This window comes from Oncorhynchus masou, chromosome 21 (genome assembly GCF_036934945.1).
Source record: "Oncorhynchus masou masou isolate Uvic2021 chromosome 21, UVic_Omas_1.1, whole genome shotgun sequence".
NCBI classification, from domain to species: Eukaryota; Metazoa; Chordata; class Actinopteri; order Salmoniformes; family Salmonidae; genus Oncorhynchus; species Oncorhynchus masou.
In genome coordinates, this window is record NC_088232.1 from 47585438 (window position 1) to 47600760 (window position 15323).

Genomic DNA, 15323 nt, shown 5'->3' on the forward strand with positions numbered 1-15323 from the left:
ACAAATAAAATACTCTGTTTTATACTCTTGTTTTATTATATCTGATTAACAATATGATTTCATACGATGGGATTGAGTGACACGGACAAAGAGTAATTAAAATTAATGAACTCCATTCCAACTAGGAAGAAACAAATGGGTTGGGGACTGTGTAAACACATAAGGTCATTAACCTATGATTGAACCTACAGAAACTTAGTTCTGGGATTTTTAGATAAGACAGTGAGTGCATTCCTAGGTTTTCTGTTAATTAGAACTGTCAGCTCAGTGGTGATCGATTAATGTTGAGGGGTCAAAAGTTACCTGGGAGTGTGTTAGTAAGTTAGAATGAACTTTCACCTCACTTTGTCCCTGTCGAGAGGAGGAGTTTCTGTAAAGCAATGAAATGACGTCATGATCTGTATATAAACTGTTCCTCGTGGTTAAGTGGGAGCGCGCTCCGAGAATAAATTCTTTTACCTATTATTAAAAAGACTGGTCTCCATCTATTTTATGCAAACAAGAATCTTACAAATTCTCATAACATAGATTAAGGGTTTTCAATTAATGAAAGCCTTTTGGCATAATTAAATTACACTAACAGGGAACCTTCAGGTAATTGTACGTGTGGGGTACAGAGATGAGGTAGTCATTGAAAAATCATGTTAAACACTGTTATTGCACACAGAGTGAGTCCATGCAACTTAGGTGACTTGTTAAGCAAATGTTTACTCCTGAACTTATTAAGGCTTGCCGTAACTAAGGGATTGAATACTTATTGACTCAAGACAGCTTTTCATTTTTTATACATTTTTGAAGAACATTTTTACAAACATGATTCCACTTCAACGTCATGGGGTATTGTGTGTAGGCCAGTGACAGAACAAATATATTCAATCAATTTTAAATTCAGGCTTTAACACAACAACATGTGGAAAAAGCCAAGGGGTGTGAAAGTAATGCACTAGAAAGGGAAAAGGGTGCCATTTGGAACACAGACCTAGGATATGACAGGTGACTGGGGCTCTGGGGGATGTTTAATGCATCCTCTCTCCGTTGACGTTGGGTTCACTGTCTGTACTCTGCAGGAATTATGACATGTGGAAAATAACTCTTTTCTGGGTTAGTCTTGGCTTTAGAGAATTCCTGACATTGGGTTATAAGGAGAAGTTTATTTAATTTTTCAGTTAACCTCACAGTATGAGAGCAGGCTGTCCTCAGGTAGGGCACCTTGTTCTCTATACAGTTCTCTATCTTTTTGACCAGGTCCTGGTCTCTGGTCCAAACTAGTGCACTATATAGAGAATATGGGTGGCATTTGGGATGCAGACCTAGTGCCTTGCAAAAGTATTCATCCCCCTTGGCGTTTTTCTTATTTTGTTGCATTACAACCTGTAATTTAAATGGATTATTATTTGGATTTCATGTAATGGACATACACAAAAATAGTCCAAATTGGTGAAGTGAAATGAAAAAAATTACTTGTTTAAAATTAAAAAAATTAAAAATTAAAACAGTAAAGTGGTGTGTGCATATGTATTCACCCCCTTTGCTATGAAGCCCCTAAATAAGATCTGGTGCAACCGATTACCTTCAGATGTCACACATTATTTGTTAAATAAAGTCCACCTGGGTGCAATCTAAGTGTCACATGATCTCAGTATATATACACCTGTTCTGAAAGGCCCCAGAATCTGCAACACCAGGAAGCAAGGGGCACCACCAAGCAAGCGGCACCATGAAGACCAAGGAGCTCTGGCCAAACCCAGACAACGCTGGGCCAATTGTGTGCTGCCGTATGGGACTTGCAATCACAGCCAGTAGTGATACAGCCTGGAATCAAACCAGGGTGTCTGTAGTGCCTCAAATTCCATGGGAATGCATCTATTGTGTGAGCTCTGCAAATGGAAATGTGATGTGTTCTGCATTGCTCCACTAGCTCCCTTCCCTTGACATGAGTAGGTCAGATCACATCATTCAGTGGAACCTCTTGACCTGTTTAGTCAACATAGTAATATGTTCAAGATTAAATATTTATGAAAGAATGCACAAAAATATGTCTGTGGGTCTCTTTAGGGGTAGGAACTAAAAGAAGAAACCAGACCAGTGGCCTTGTGGTGAGAGTGTCTGCCCTGCATTTGGAAGGTTGGTGGTCCAACTACCAGTTGTCATGACAAAGTCTAAATTTGGGTCATGATACCTCTCTGCTTGATACTGGATTGGGCCTAAGGCCGTGCAATAGACTAGTGTCCTTTTCAGCGGGTGTACATCAAGCTACCTCACGTTACCGAAACAGGAAAAAGGCTCTTGCCCTATGGACCATTCTGGTTCAGACAAGCCTTACTTACTTACTTGAACTTAAAGAACAAGACTTCCATGCAATGATAACTTCTCAATGGCTTCATCTTTCTGCTTCTGTTTTAGATGTCTTACTAGGCATTTTTGAATGTCCTTAGATGACGATTCTACTATAAAGGAGAGGCTCATGAGACCTCTTTGAGTCAGTGGTCTGGCAGAGTGCCTTGGTCTCATGACTCGCGCTCCCGAAAGAGTTACCTCCCGTTCCCGTGCTTTTTCTTCAGACAAAGTTCTGAAGTTCTCCTGTTGGAACATTATTGATGTTTTATGTTAAAAACATCCTAAAGATTGATTCTATACATCGTTTGACATGTTTCTAAAGGACTGTAATGGAACTATTCGAGTTTTTGTCTGGATGAAGTGCCTGCGCCTCATGAAGATGAATTACTGGGCTGAACACGCTAACAACAAGTTGCTATTTGGACATAAATTATGGACTTTATGGAACAAATCAGTCATTTATTGTCGAACTGGGATGTCTCGGAGTGCCTTCTGATGAAGATCATCAAAGGTAAGTTAATATTTATGGTGTAATTTCTAACTTCTGTTGACTCCACTTGCCGATCCTCCCCAGCTTCTCCTTCACCCAAATCCAGATGTTCTGAAAGAGCTGCAAAACCTGTACCCGTACAAATCAACCAGGCTTGACAATCTGGACCCTCTCGTTCTAAATTTTTATTTGATTTATTTTACCTTTATTTAACCAGGCAAGTCAGTCAATGATGGCCTAGGAACAGTGGGTTAACTGCCTGTTCAGGGGCAGAATGACAGATTTGTACCTTGTCAGCTCAGGGATTTGAACTTGCAACCTTCCGGTTACTAGTCCAACGCTCTAACCACTAGGCTACCCTGCCGCCCCTAAAAATATCCGCCGCCTATTACCAGTCTGTTCAACCTCTTTCGTATCGTCTGAGATCCCTAAAGATTGGAAAGCTGCCACGGTCATCCCCCTCTTCAAAAGGGGTGACACTCTAGACCCAAACTGTTATAGACCTATATCCATCCTGCTCTGCCTTTCTAAAGTCTTCGAAAACCAAGTTAATAAACAGATCAATGACCATTTCGAATCCCACCATACCTTCTCCGCTGTGCAATCTTGTTTCCGAGCTGGTCACGGGTGCACCTCAGCAACGCTCAAGGTATTAAACAATATTATAACCGCCATTGATAAAAGACATTACTGTGCAGCCGTCTTCATCGACCTAGCCAAGGCTTTTGACTCTGTCAATCATCGTATTCTTATCGGCAGACTCAATAGCCTTCGTTTCTCAAATGACTGCCTTGCCTGGTTTACCAACTACTTCTCAGACAGAGTTCAGTGTGTCAAATCGGAGGGCCTGTTGTCCGGACCTCTGGCAGTCTCTATGTGGGTACACAGGGTTCAATTCTCGGGCCGACTCTTTTCTCTGTATATATCAACAATGTCGCTCTTGCTGCTGGTGATTCCCTGATCCACCGCTACGCAGACGACACCATTCTGTATAGATCTGGTCCTTCTTTGGACACTGTGTTAACCTGTCTGGCCCACCCGGGACGCAACCGCACCCCCTGCCAACAATAAATGCAAATGCGCTACGCCAAATGCTAATAGCACTCGTTAAAACTCAAACGTTCATTAAAATTCACATACAGGGTACTCGATTCAAGCTACACTCATTGTGAATCTAGCCAACGAGTCAGATTTGTAAAATGCTTTTCAGCGAAAGCATGAGTAGCTATTATCTGATAGCAGGCAACACGCCGAAATACCAGAAGGGGACGTAAACAAAGGAATTAGCGTAGCCGGCGCTACACAAAACACAGAAATAAAATATAAAACATTCATTACCTTTGACAAGATTCTTTGTTGGCACTCCGATATGTCCCATAAACATCACAATTGGGTCTTTTTTTCGATTAAATCAGTCCTTGTGTACCCAAAATGTCCATTTATGAAGACGGTCAGATCCAGTAAAAACACATTTTTTAAACGCAACGTTATTTTTTTAAATTAAAAAAGTTGCCTATAAACTTTGACAAAACACTTCAAGCTACTTCTGTAATCCAACTTTAGGTATTACTAAACGTTAATAAACGATCAAATTGATCACGGAGCGATCTGTATTCAATAGGCACAAGTTTGGGAAACGTAGTCAACTTTTCCGGTTCCAATGTTTACAGCTGTGGACTTGACAACCGGATGTGGCTATTACTCAGATGACCAACGATTTAGTTGAATCGAAATCACAACACTGGCGACATCGTGTGGAAGCTATAGGAACTGTATCCTCAGCCTTAAGGATTGATTTTTTCTCTGTCGATTTAGTGACAAGGTTTTCTGGCGATTTTGACCACGGAACTCATTCTGTTATAGTCACAGACACCATTGAACCAGTTCTAGAAACTTCAGAGTGTTTTCTATGCACACATACTAATCATATGCATATACTATATTCCTGGCATGAGTAGCAGGACGTTGAAATGTTGCGCGATTTTTAACAGAATGTTGAAAAAAGTAGCCCGATCTCTAAGAGGTTTTAACTAACCTCCAAACGAGCTTCAATGCCATACAACTCTCCTTCCATGGCCTCCAACTGCTCTTAAATGCTAGTAAAACCAAATGCATTCTTTTTCAAACTTTCGCTGCCCGCACCCGCCCGCCCGACTACCATCACTACTCTGGACGGTTCTGACTTAGAATATGTGGTATTTATCATTACAGACCCTGCTGGCCTATTCTCTGGGAAAACGTTGAGACCTGGGGTTGTGTGCAGGGTAGTTGTGTTCACGGGAACCACTGTTTTGTCGCTGCGCTTTCTCCATCATTAGTTCCAACATGCACATCTCACCTGGCTGGTGCTGTGCATGTTGAACCAAGGCAGGAGTTACGGAATTATGTGGAACGTGTTCCTGTTGACTTTGAGTAGGAACAGGAGCAAAAGAGGAGTGTGAGGCATGACATTGTTCATTGTTAACTTGTTTGTGTGACACTGGGACCTTGTTGTGTAGAGCAGTGACATGACTCTTCAGTTGTGTAACGCATCTTTGTTTCATTCAAATCCGAGCTACAATAAATGTGGCATCAGGATATGTGGTTTCCAGTTTGCACAAAGTCCAGTGTAGTTCCTTGAGGGACATTGTGGTGTCAGCTTGAGGGGGAATATACACAGCTGTGACTATAACTGAAGAGAATTCTCTTGGGAGGTAAAATGATCAGCATTTGATTGTGAGATAATTTAGTTTGAGTGAACAAAAGGAATTGTTTCTGTACGTTATCATATTCACACCATGAGTAGTTAACTTCTCTAGGGTAAGGGGCAGCATTGGGAAGATTTCATGAAAAGCATGCCCAAATTAAACTGCTTGCTACTCAGCCATATAACCTAGAATATGCATATAATTTGTAGATCTGGATAGAAAACACTCCGAAGTTTCTAAAACTGTTTGATGTCTGTGAGTATAACAGAACTCATATGGCAGGCAAAAACCTGAGTAAAAAATCCAACCAGGAAGTGGAAAATCTGAGGTTGGTCGTTTTTCAACTCATTCCCTATTGAAGATACATTGGGATATTGGTCATCTTGCACTTCCTAATGTTTCCACTAGATGTCAACAGTCTTTAGAACCTTGTTTGAGGCTTCTACTGAGAAGTAGGAGCAAATGAGAAGGGAATGAGTCAGAGGTCTGCCAAGAGCCACGAGCAGACCATGAGCGGTCACGTGAATGTTAGCTTGCGTTCCATTGCTTTTCTACAGACAAAGGAATTCTCCGGTTGGAACATTATTAAAGATTTATGTTAAAAACATCCTAAAGATTGATTCTATACATTGTTTAACATGTTTCTACGGGCTGTAAAGGAACTTTTTGACTTTTCGTCTGCTGCTAGTGACCTAGCATTGTGAGATTGGATTGTGTACTGAACGCGCAAAATAAAAAGTGGGTTATTTGGACATAAATTATGGACATTATCAAACAAAACAAACATTTATTGTGGAACTGGGATTCCTGGGAGTGCATTCTGATGAAGATAATCAAAGATAAGTGAATATTTATAATGCTATTTCTGACTTCTGTTGACTCCAACATGGCGGATGTCAATTTGGCTGGATTTGTCGTCTGAGCGCCGTATTATTGCATGGTTTGCTTTTTTCCGTAAAGTAAAAAAAACAAAAATCTGAGACAGTGGTTGCATTAAGGAGAAGTGGATCTAAATCCCTGAGCGGTTTCCTTCCTCTCCGGGCAACTGAGTTAGGAAGGACGCCTGTATCTTTGTAGTAAAGGGGGGAATTGATACACCATCCAAAGTTGAATTAATAACTTCACCATGCACAGGTCTTTGTTTACCCTTTTAATTGGAAAACCTCCCTGGCCTTAGTGGTTGAATCTGTGTTTGAAATACACTACTCGACTTAGGGATGTTAGAGACAATTGTATGTGTGGGGTAGAGAGATAAGGGAAACACTATTAGTGTACTCAGAGTGAGTCCATGCAACTTATTAGGTGACTTGTTTAGCAAATATTTACTCATTCACTTATCAAATTAAATGTGTTTATATAGCACTTCTTACATCAGCTGATATCTCAAAGTGCTGTACAGAAACCCAGCCTAAAACCCCAAACAGCAAGCAATGCAGGTGTAGAAGCACGGTGGCTAGGAAAAACTCCCTAGAAAGGCCGAAACCTAGAGAGGAACCAGGCTATGAGGGGTGGCCAGTCCTCTTCTGGCTGTGCCGGGTGGAGATTATAACAGAACATGGCCAAGATTTTCAAATGTTCATAAATCAGCACCCCAGGAGTAAATGTCAGTTGGCTTTTCATAGCCGATCATTAAGAGTATCTCTACCGCTCCTGCTGTCTCTAGAGAGTTGAAAACAACAGGCCAAGAACAGGTAGCATGCCCGGTGAACAGGTCAGGGTTCCATAGCCGCAGGTAGAACAGTTGAAACTGGAGGAGCAGCATGGCCAGGTGCACTGGGGACAGCAAGGTGTCATCATGCCAGGTAGTCCTGAGGCATGGTCCTAGGGCTCAGGTCCTCTGAGAGAGAGAAAGAGAGAATTAGAGAGAGCATACTTAAATTCACACTGGACACCGGATAAGACAGGAGAAGTACTCCAGATATAACAAACTGACCCCAGCCCCCCGACACAAACTACTGCAGCATAAATACTGGAGGCTGAGACAGGAGACACTGTGGCCCCATCCGATGATACCCCCAGACAGGGCCAAACAGGAAGGATTTAACCCCACCCACTTATCTATAAGAAAAGGTGTTGAATACTTGAAGACATTTCAGCTTTTCGTTTTTAATTCATTTGTAAAAATGAAATTTTTTCGAAAGAGAAATAACTGAACCCGGCTCATTTGATCCTTTGACACAGAGGTCACATGGCAACAAGCCATGCTCAGCCTCTGGAAATATTCCCTGTTCTCTCTCTCCTCTCTCTCCTCTCTCCACCAGGCAGCAGGTAGCCTAGTGGTTAGCTCATTGTTAACCGAAAGGTTGCTGGATCGAATCCAAGAACTTACAAGTTGAAATCTGTCTTTCTGCCCTTGAGCAAGGAAGTTAACTCTGTTCCCCGGGGCCAAAGACATGGATGGTTGATTATGGCTGCTCCCTGCACCTCTCTGAGTCAGAGGGGTTGTGTTAAATTTGAAAGACACAATTCAGTTGTTCAACTGATTAGGTGTCCTTTATTAGGTTTTATTATTTTTAGAATTATTATTACATCAGAAATGCAGAAAGGAGAGAAAATAGAGAAGAGAAGAAGATCGGCTGGGGACGGAGGAGAGAATAGACTGACTCTGAAGTGGTGGAGGCTCGTCCATAACGGCCATATCTATCTCCCTCTCAGTATGTGAGGGGGAGGATGGGAGTATTCACAGAGTGCTAAATGTAGAGATACAGAGATAAACAGGAGGAATGCGAGAACAAGGAAAATAAAGATTAAAGAAAGGGATAGAATGATAAAGAAGATCTGTACAGAGAGAAAGACAACATGCCTTGCTTGGTTAGAGAGAACGACAACATGCCTTGGTTAGAGAGAAAAACAACATGCCTTGGTTAGAGAGAACGACAACATGCCTTGGTTAGAGAGAAAGAGAACAAGCCTTGGTTAGAGAGAAAGAGAACACGCCTTGGTTAGAGAGTAACATTTTAAGAGGGTGAATAGAAAATAAAAAGAGAGAAATGCTTGTGGGAAACCAGGCCCTGGTCTGTTGCTACTGTTCCTTAGTCTAATTAATGTCCATGAGAGGGTGGTCCGGACACTACCTCCCTCCTAACCATAGCTGTGGGAAGTAGGGGTGCAGAAAAATATGAATACAAAAATATATAATAAAAAAAGTAAAATATAATATTTATTATCTTCACAAAAGTAGTGCACTGGGCGTTTACTAGTCCTGTATTATCGGACCAATATAACCACCTGTAGCATAATGTCATGACGTTGCCCTCTTTGGGTACAGCGAGCATCATCCCCCTGACTCAGGCTGCTGCGACCTCAGGTCGTAAATTCCTGGAGGAGATTATCTCCTCATGGCCACAGTATATAGAGAGAGTGAGTTTTCATAGAGAGAACTAAGGAATTTCTTCCACCTCATAGAACTGGAGAACCCAACAACATTTATGTTCTGGAGAAGGTATAAAAGATCGGTGAAGAATCCAGCTACTTACTGGTCCATTTGGTACAATTTTGTGAAACTCATGGGAGGCAATACGGCCATAATACCATAACGCTGTTTATATAATAGCCTCATATATGAGGCTTACCTCTAATTGTTGTATTAGATGAATGAGTAAGGATGATACTGTTTGTGAAATTGTGTAATGTGATTTTGGACTGTTTAAAAATGAAGGAAACTCCAATTCCCTTTGGAGTTTAACTAAACCGCCCATGAACATAGTTATGGTCGGCGTCCTGGGACAGACCCTTTTCTGCTCTTCCGAATAAAACCCCCACCAGGGTTTTCTATCACCAGACCATGTTTCTCTCAATTACGAGAGGACTAAGGTTGAGACCAGCTTACCTCGATAACGAGAGGGCCAAGGATTGAGAGGAGACCGAGCTTAAGGTTTGAGTAGATGGCTGAATCTTTTAGCCATACCACGTGGTTAAACTCTTAGACTATCGATCACGACAGAATAGAACAAGTCTTTGATATTAATTACTAGTCTGCAGCTAGGAATTCGGTATCATTGAACGCGAAGACCGAGAACCGCCGAAACATCAATTCTATAAGACATGAATGAATGTCACTTTGAACTATCCATTCTAACCACAACAGCGAGAGGGCGGACAAACTCACCAACAGAAACACACTTTTCAACAGAGATCCCGACGACACACTGAGCGTAAATATATATATATTGATTGCAATTATTCCCGAATTTGTGAGCATTTATGTGCAAAGGATTAGCATTTAAATTGTTATAATTATCAACTTTGTCGTGTCTCATCTCAGTTGACCCCCACTTCCCTTTTTGTCCACCAAGCCGCGCTACCGGTTTATCCCACTAGGGAAACTCTGTTATCATTTCCTTGTAACTATCTACTGTTTGTTTCTGCATTTCTGTGAATTACTTAGTCACTAAATAAATGATTTAAGACAATTGATGTATGGATGACTCATAGTGAAGACTGGGTTCGTGCAGATAACCAACAATTTACGACGTTTGGAATGAGACTAACGTGAGGTAAATAATAATTCATTAATTCAAAGTCTAAGTGATCAGTTATTCAAATATCTGAAAGTTATATTAGGAAAATTATAACTTTGTAATCTGAATATTTTCCTTGGTGCCCCGACTTCCTAGTTAATTACAGTTACATGATTAATCAGTTTAATTGCTTAATAATAATTACAGAGAGTTATTTGAGAAATAAGTCTTCAGTTTTAATGATGCCAAAGACACGACAATAGGCATCTTTTTTTTCAGCCAGGTCTCATAGTTACGCCTACCCCTGAGTCCAGGTTGCAGCATACAAGCCTCATCCTGTACTACTGTTTTTGTTATCATACCATGAATAGAATTAACAACCAGAGAGATGAGTTGGCTAACACTTCGATCAGACCGATAGCATCAATACATCAATGCTGTGTAAAAAAAATTGCAGTAAAACTTTTTTCATTATGTAACCCAACATTTTCTGTGGATATGTGTGCAACAGAAGTTCCACAATCACCTTTTGCTACTGTTTCTGTCAAGTCTACGTAAAACAATTTGATGCATATGTTGGATAAATCACACCACACATAGAACATAGAACGCACTGACACTGCCTTTGCCTCTGCAACACAACACTGCTAGGCAAACGCAGCGTTCCATTGGAAATGAATGTACTTCCGGAGTACCAAAATGCAATGACGTTGACGGAAAGCTCAAACAGACTGGGTAAGGTTGCTAGGCCTACTTTAATGACAACATTTCCCTCTTTGAGGATCACATCAGGTCGTTTTGATCTGAAGCCATATGAATATAGCTTGTATCAGCTGGTGAATGTCCTTATTATAAGACTGTCACAATTAAAGCTACAGTCTGGGATTGGTAGATACATTTTTGGTGCTCTGTTCATTAATTTGAAAGGGGTTAACCTACTTTTCCCTTTCCCTATCCCTATCCCTCAGCGGTATACCAAAATAAGTGGTAGGGCGTCCACTTTGTTGTTTTTTAATTGCAGACTGTAGCTTTAAGGAGTGATGTTCTTCCACAGTTTTATAGAAGATACCACAGCTTCTTCTCATCAGGCCCGTCCTAAAACGTTTGGCGAGGCGGCATTTGACACAGCACTTTTCAATCAGCCACAGCACTTTTGATCTAGTTTAATAAAATATATTGATGCAAAATGTTTAAAAAAGTGGCAAAGTTATGTTATTCGATGGGACCAATTTGCCTCACTCTTTCACGTCAGAGTGCTGTTGCAGGCTCATTGCCTGTCATGACCAATCAGATTCAAAGAAATCACATGTCACGCGGGGCAGATACAACGCTCAAGGCGCGCCCTCCACTTTCCTTTGGTATTTATTTAACCTCATGATAACACCACTCTTGACAGACACAAGCAACAACTCTTACATAAATGTAGCAGCCTAATGAGCCTATACACCTAAACATTAGCGATCTGTATTGTTTGGAAACAAGACTATTTTTCAGTCTGATCAACAGTAACAACAGCAGGCTAGTCTAGCTAGTCTACTATGCGCCCTGTCCCTCTGGTAAACAAATTAGATGTAGCCTATTGCAGTGCCATACACTTTGTCACCAAAGCCCCATATTCTACCCACCACTGCAATCTGTATGCTCTCATTGGCTGGCACCTCGCATCATATTTGTTGCCAAACCAACTGGCTCCAGGTCATCTATAAGTCTTTGCTAGGTACAGCCCCGCCTTATCTCAGCTCACTCGTCACGATAACAACACCCACCCTGAGCACGCGCTCCAGCAGGTATATTTCACTGGTCATCCCCAAAGCCAACTATTCCTTTGGCTGCCTTGCCTTCCAGTTCTCTGCTGCCAATGACTGAAACAAATTGCAAAAATCACTGAAACTGGAGACATATCTCCCTCACTAACTTTAAGCATCAGCTGTCAGAGCAGCTTACCGATCACAGCACTTGTATACAGCCCATCTGTAAATAGCCCACCCAACTACCTCATCCCATATTGCTATTTATTTTTGCTCTTCTGCACCCCAGTACCTCTACTTGCACATCAACATCTGCACATCTATCCCTCCAGTGTTAATGCTACATTGTAATTATTTTGCCATTAGTTGAGGCAAGGCAATAAATAGGCCATAATCTTACTACATTTGCACACACTGTATATTTTTATTTTTTCTGTTGTGTTATTGACTGTACGTTTGTTTATCCCATGTGTAACTCTGTGTTGTTGTTTTTGTCAGACTGTTTTGCTTTATCTTGGACAGGTCGCAGTTGTGAATGAGAACTTGTTCTCAAATGGCCTATCTGAAATAAAGGTGAAATAAAAGAATATATGTCTCTCCACCAGGAACCTCCTGCTCCGCCTGCCCTGCCGGAAGCTGAGCTCCCAGTTTGTGGGGCCCTTCAAGGTCCTCCAGAAGGTTAATGAGGTAACTTACCAACTACCAGAGCTCACCCTATTGTCATGTTTCCCTCCTTATGCCGGTGGTTCTCTCCTGACATCATGGGTGTCAGCTTCAGTACCTGGTGGACTGGGAGGGGTACTGTCCAGAGGGGCTTGTTTGGGTTCCGGTGGCCGACATCCTGGTCCCCAACATTGTCCGGGATTTTAATCTGGCCTGATCCTCACCCTCAGGGCTGTCCTCCTGGCCACATCGTCCTGCGGCTGGAGCCACGTGTTGGGGGTGAACTGTCACGTCTACTCCCGTTCCCTCTCTCCGGCGCTCAATGTCGCCGGTCGACTAACCACCGCTCCTGGCAACTCACATTACGCACAACTGGCAACCATCATTACGCACAACTGGCAGCCATCATTACGCACAACTGGCAGCCATCATTACGCACAACTGGCAACCATCATTACGCACAACTGGCAACCATCATTACGCACAACTGGCAGCCATCATTACTCACAACTGGCAGCCATCATTACGCACAACTGGCAACCATCATTACTCACAACTGGCAACCATCATTACGCACATCTGCTCCCCATCATTATGCACTTCATCATTACCTTAATTACTTCCCATTTATTTAGCCCTCAGTAGTCTCAGTCTTCAGGCAGTATTGGTTTTGTTCACATTCAGTATGCGTCTCCTGTTTTGTTTATCTGCTTATTCTCATTGTTAAACTTACCTTCTGCACCTGCTTCCTGACTCCTATCGTATATGTTACAAGAACAAATAGCTTTCTTGTTCCATTGGTCATTAATGGCTATTATTCTTCTGCTTCTCTTGGGAATAATTCAGCCAAATATCAATGGCTTAAAGCTATAGTCTGCCTATCCACCAGCTGAACTGCGACATGGGGCTCAATAAAAGTAACCCCTCTGAAATTCCTATACAGTGCTCTAGATACAATGACTGACAGGGTTCTGAAGAGGTAACACAAGTGCTTAATTTGTAAATCTGGAGGTGCCGGAACAAAAAATGAGCATGAGAGGGGGCTCTGAGGTACTGGAACACATGGGAAAACAATCTTTATAATCAAATACATTTTTTATTGGTCACATGCACATGGTTAGCAGATGTTATTGCGAGTGTAGCGAAATGCATCAGCTTCTAGATCTGACAGTGCAGCAGTATCTAGCAGGTAATATCTAACAATTCCACAATGAAACCTAATATCTAACAAATTCCACAACAAAACCTAATATCTAGCAAATTCCACAACAAAACCTAATACACACAATCTAGTAAAGGAATGGGATGAGAATAAGTATAAAATATATGGATGAGCAGTGACAGAGCGGCTAAGATGTAATAGATAGTAAAGAATAGATAGTGAAGGATACAGTATAAACATATGAGATGAGTAATGTGAGATATGGAAACATTCTTAAAGTGGCTAGTGTTCCATTTATTAAAGTGGCCAATGATATCAAGTCTGTAGCTAGGCAGCCGCCTCTCTGTGCTAATGGTGGCTGTTTAACAATCTGATGGCCTTGAGATTGAAGCTGTTTTCAATCTCTCTGTCCCAGCTCTGATGCACCTGTACTGACTTTGCCTTCTGGATGGAGGTGGGGTGAACAGGTAGTGGCTCGGGTGGTTAGTGTCCTTGATTATCTTTTTTGCCTTCCTTTGTCATCGGTGCTTGTAGGTGTCCTGGAGGGCAGGTAGTTTGCCCCCGGTGATGCGTTGTGCAGACCGCACCACCCTCTGGAGAAGCCTGCGGTTGTGGGCAGTGCAGCTGCTGTACCAGGCGGTGATACAGTCCGACAGGATGCTCTCAATTGTGCACCTGTAAAAGTTAGTGAGGGTTTTCGGTGACAAGCCACATTTCTTCAGCCTCCTGGAGTTGAAAAGGCACTGTTGAGCCTTATTTACCACACTGTCTGTGTGTGTGGACCATATCAGTTTGTCGGTGATATGTACACAGAGGGACTTAAAACCTTCCACCTTCTCCACTTCTGTCCCGTCGATGTGGATGGGGGTGCTCCCTTTGTTGTTTCCTGAAGTCCACAATCATCTCTTTTGTTTTGCTGACATTGAGTGAGAGGTTATTTTCCTGACACCACACTCCGAGGGCCCTCATCTACTCCCTGTCGGCTGTCTCGTCGTTGTTGGTTATCAAGCCTACCACTGTATTGTCGTCTGCAAACCTGATGATTGTGTTGGAGGCGTTCACGGCCACGCAGTCGTGGGTAAACAGGGAGTACAGGAGAGGGCTCAGAACGCACCCTTGTGGGGCCCCAGTGTTGAGGATCAGCGGAGTGGAGATGTTGTTTCCTATCTTCATCACCTGGGGGCGGCCTGTCAGGAAGTCCAGGACCCAGTTGCACAGGGCGGTGTCGAGACCCAGGGTCTCAAGCTTAATGATCAGTTTGGAGGGTACTATGGTGTTAAATGCTGAGCTGTCGTCGATGAACAGCATTCTTACATAGATATTCCTCTTGTCCAGATGGGATAGGGCAGTGTACAGTGTGATGGCGATTGCGTCATCTGTGGACCTATTGGGGCGGTAAGCAAATTGGTGTGGGTCTAAGGTGACAGGTAGGGTGGAGGTGATATGATTCTTGATTAAAAATACTTAGGCCTAAACCCGACAAATAAAAACTGTAGAATATCTTGTTGAAATTCAGTTTTTTTTCAGTCTAGTGGCAATTTTAGCATGTAAATCTTGGTGGGGCAAACCCATGTTTTGTTTTGTGGTGCCCACAAACGTAATTTATGAAGCAGCATAAGACATTTTTGGACTCGGTTGTTGTGATGTGTTTGAACAGGAAAGTGGTGCGGCAGTCCTTCGCGGGCAAATTTTGTCATCAAAGAGAAAGATGCCGGATTTACAATTCCAAGTTGAATGACCGTTCAAAATGTATTTTCCCAGATGCAATGCTTGCAG

The 15323-nt window shown here is 42.3% G+C and overlaps 1 protein-coding gene across 1 annotated transcript in view; it reads left to right on the forward strand.

The window, feature by feature from the left end:
• LOC135508441 (platelet-activating factor receptor-like) overlaps nucleotides 1-15323 on the forward strand; it is a 58099-nt gene that overhangs the window by 26833 nt on the left and 15943 nt on the right. The window contains exon 2 of the mRNA XM_064928626.1: nucleotides 12328-12409. The gene's annotated coding sequence lies outside the window, so the exon portion shown is untranslated. The remainder of the gene's footprint in view (nucleotides 1-12327; nucleotides 12410-15323) is intronic.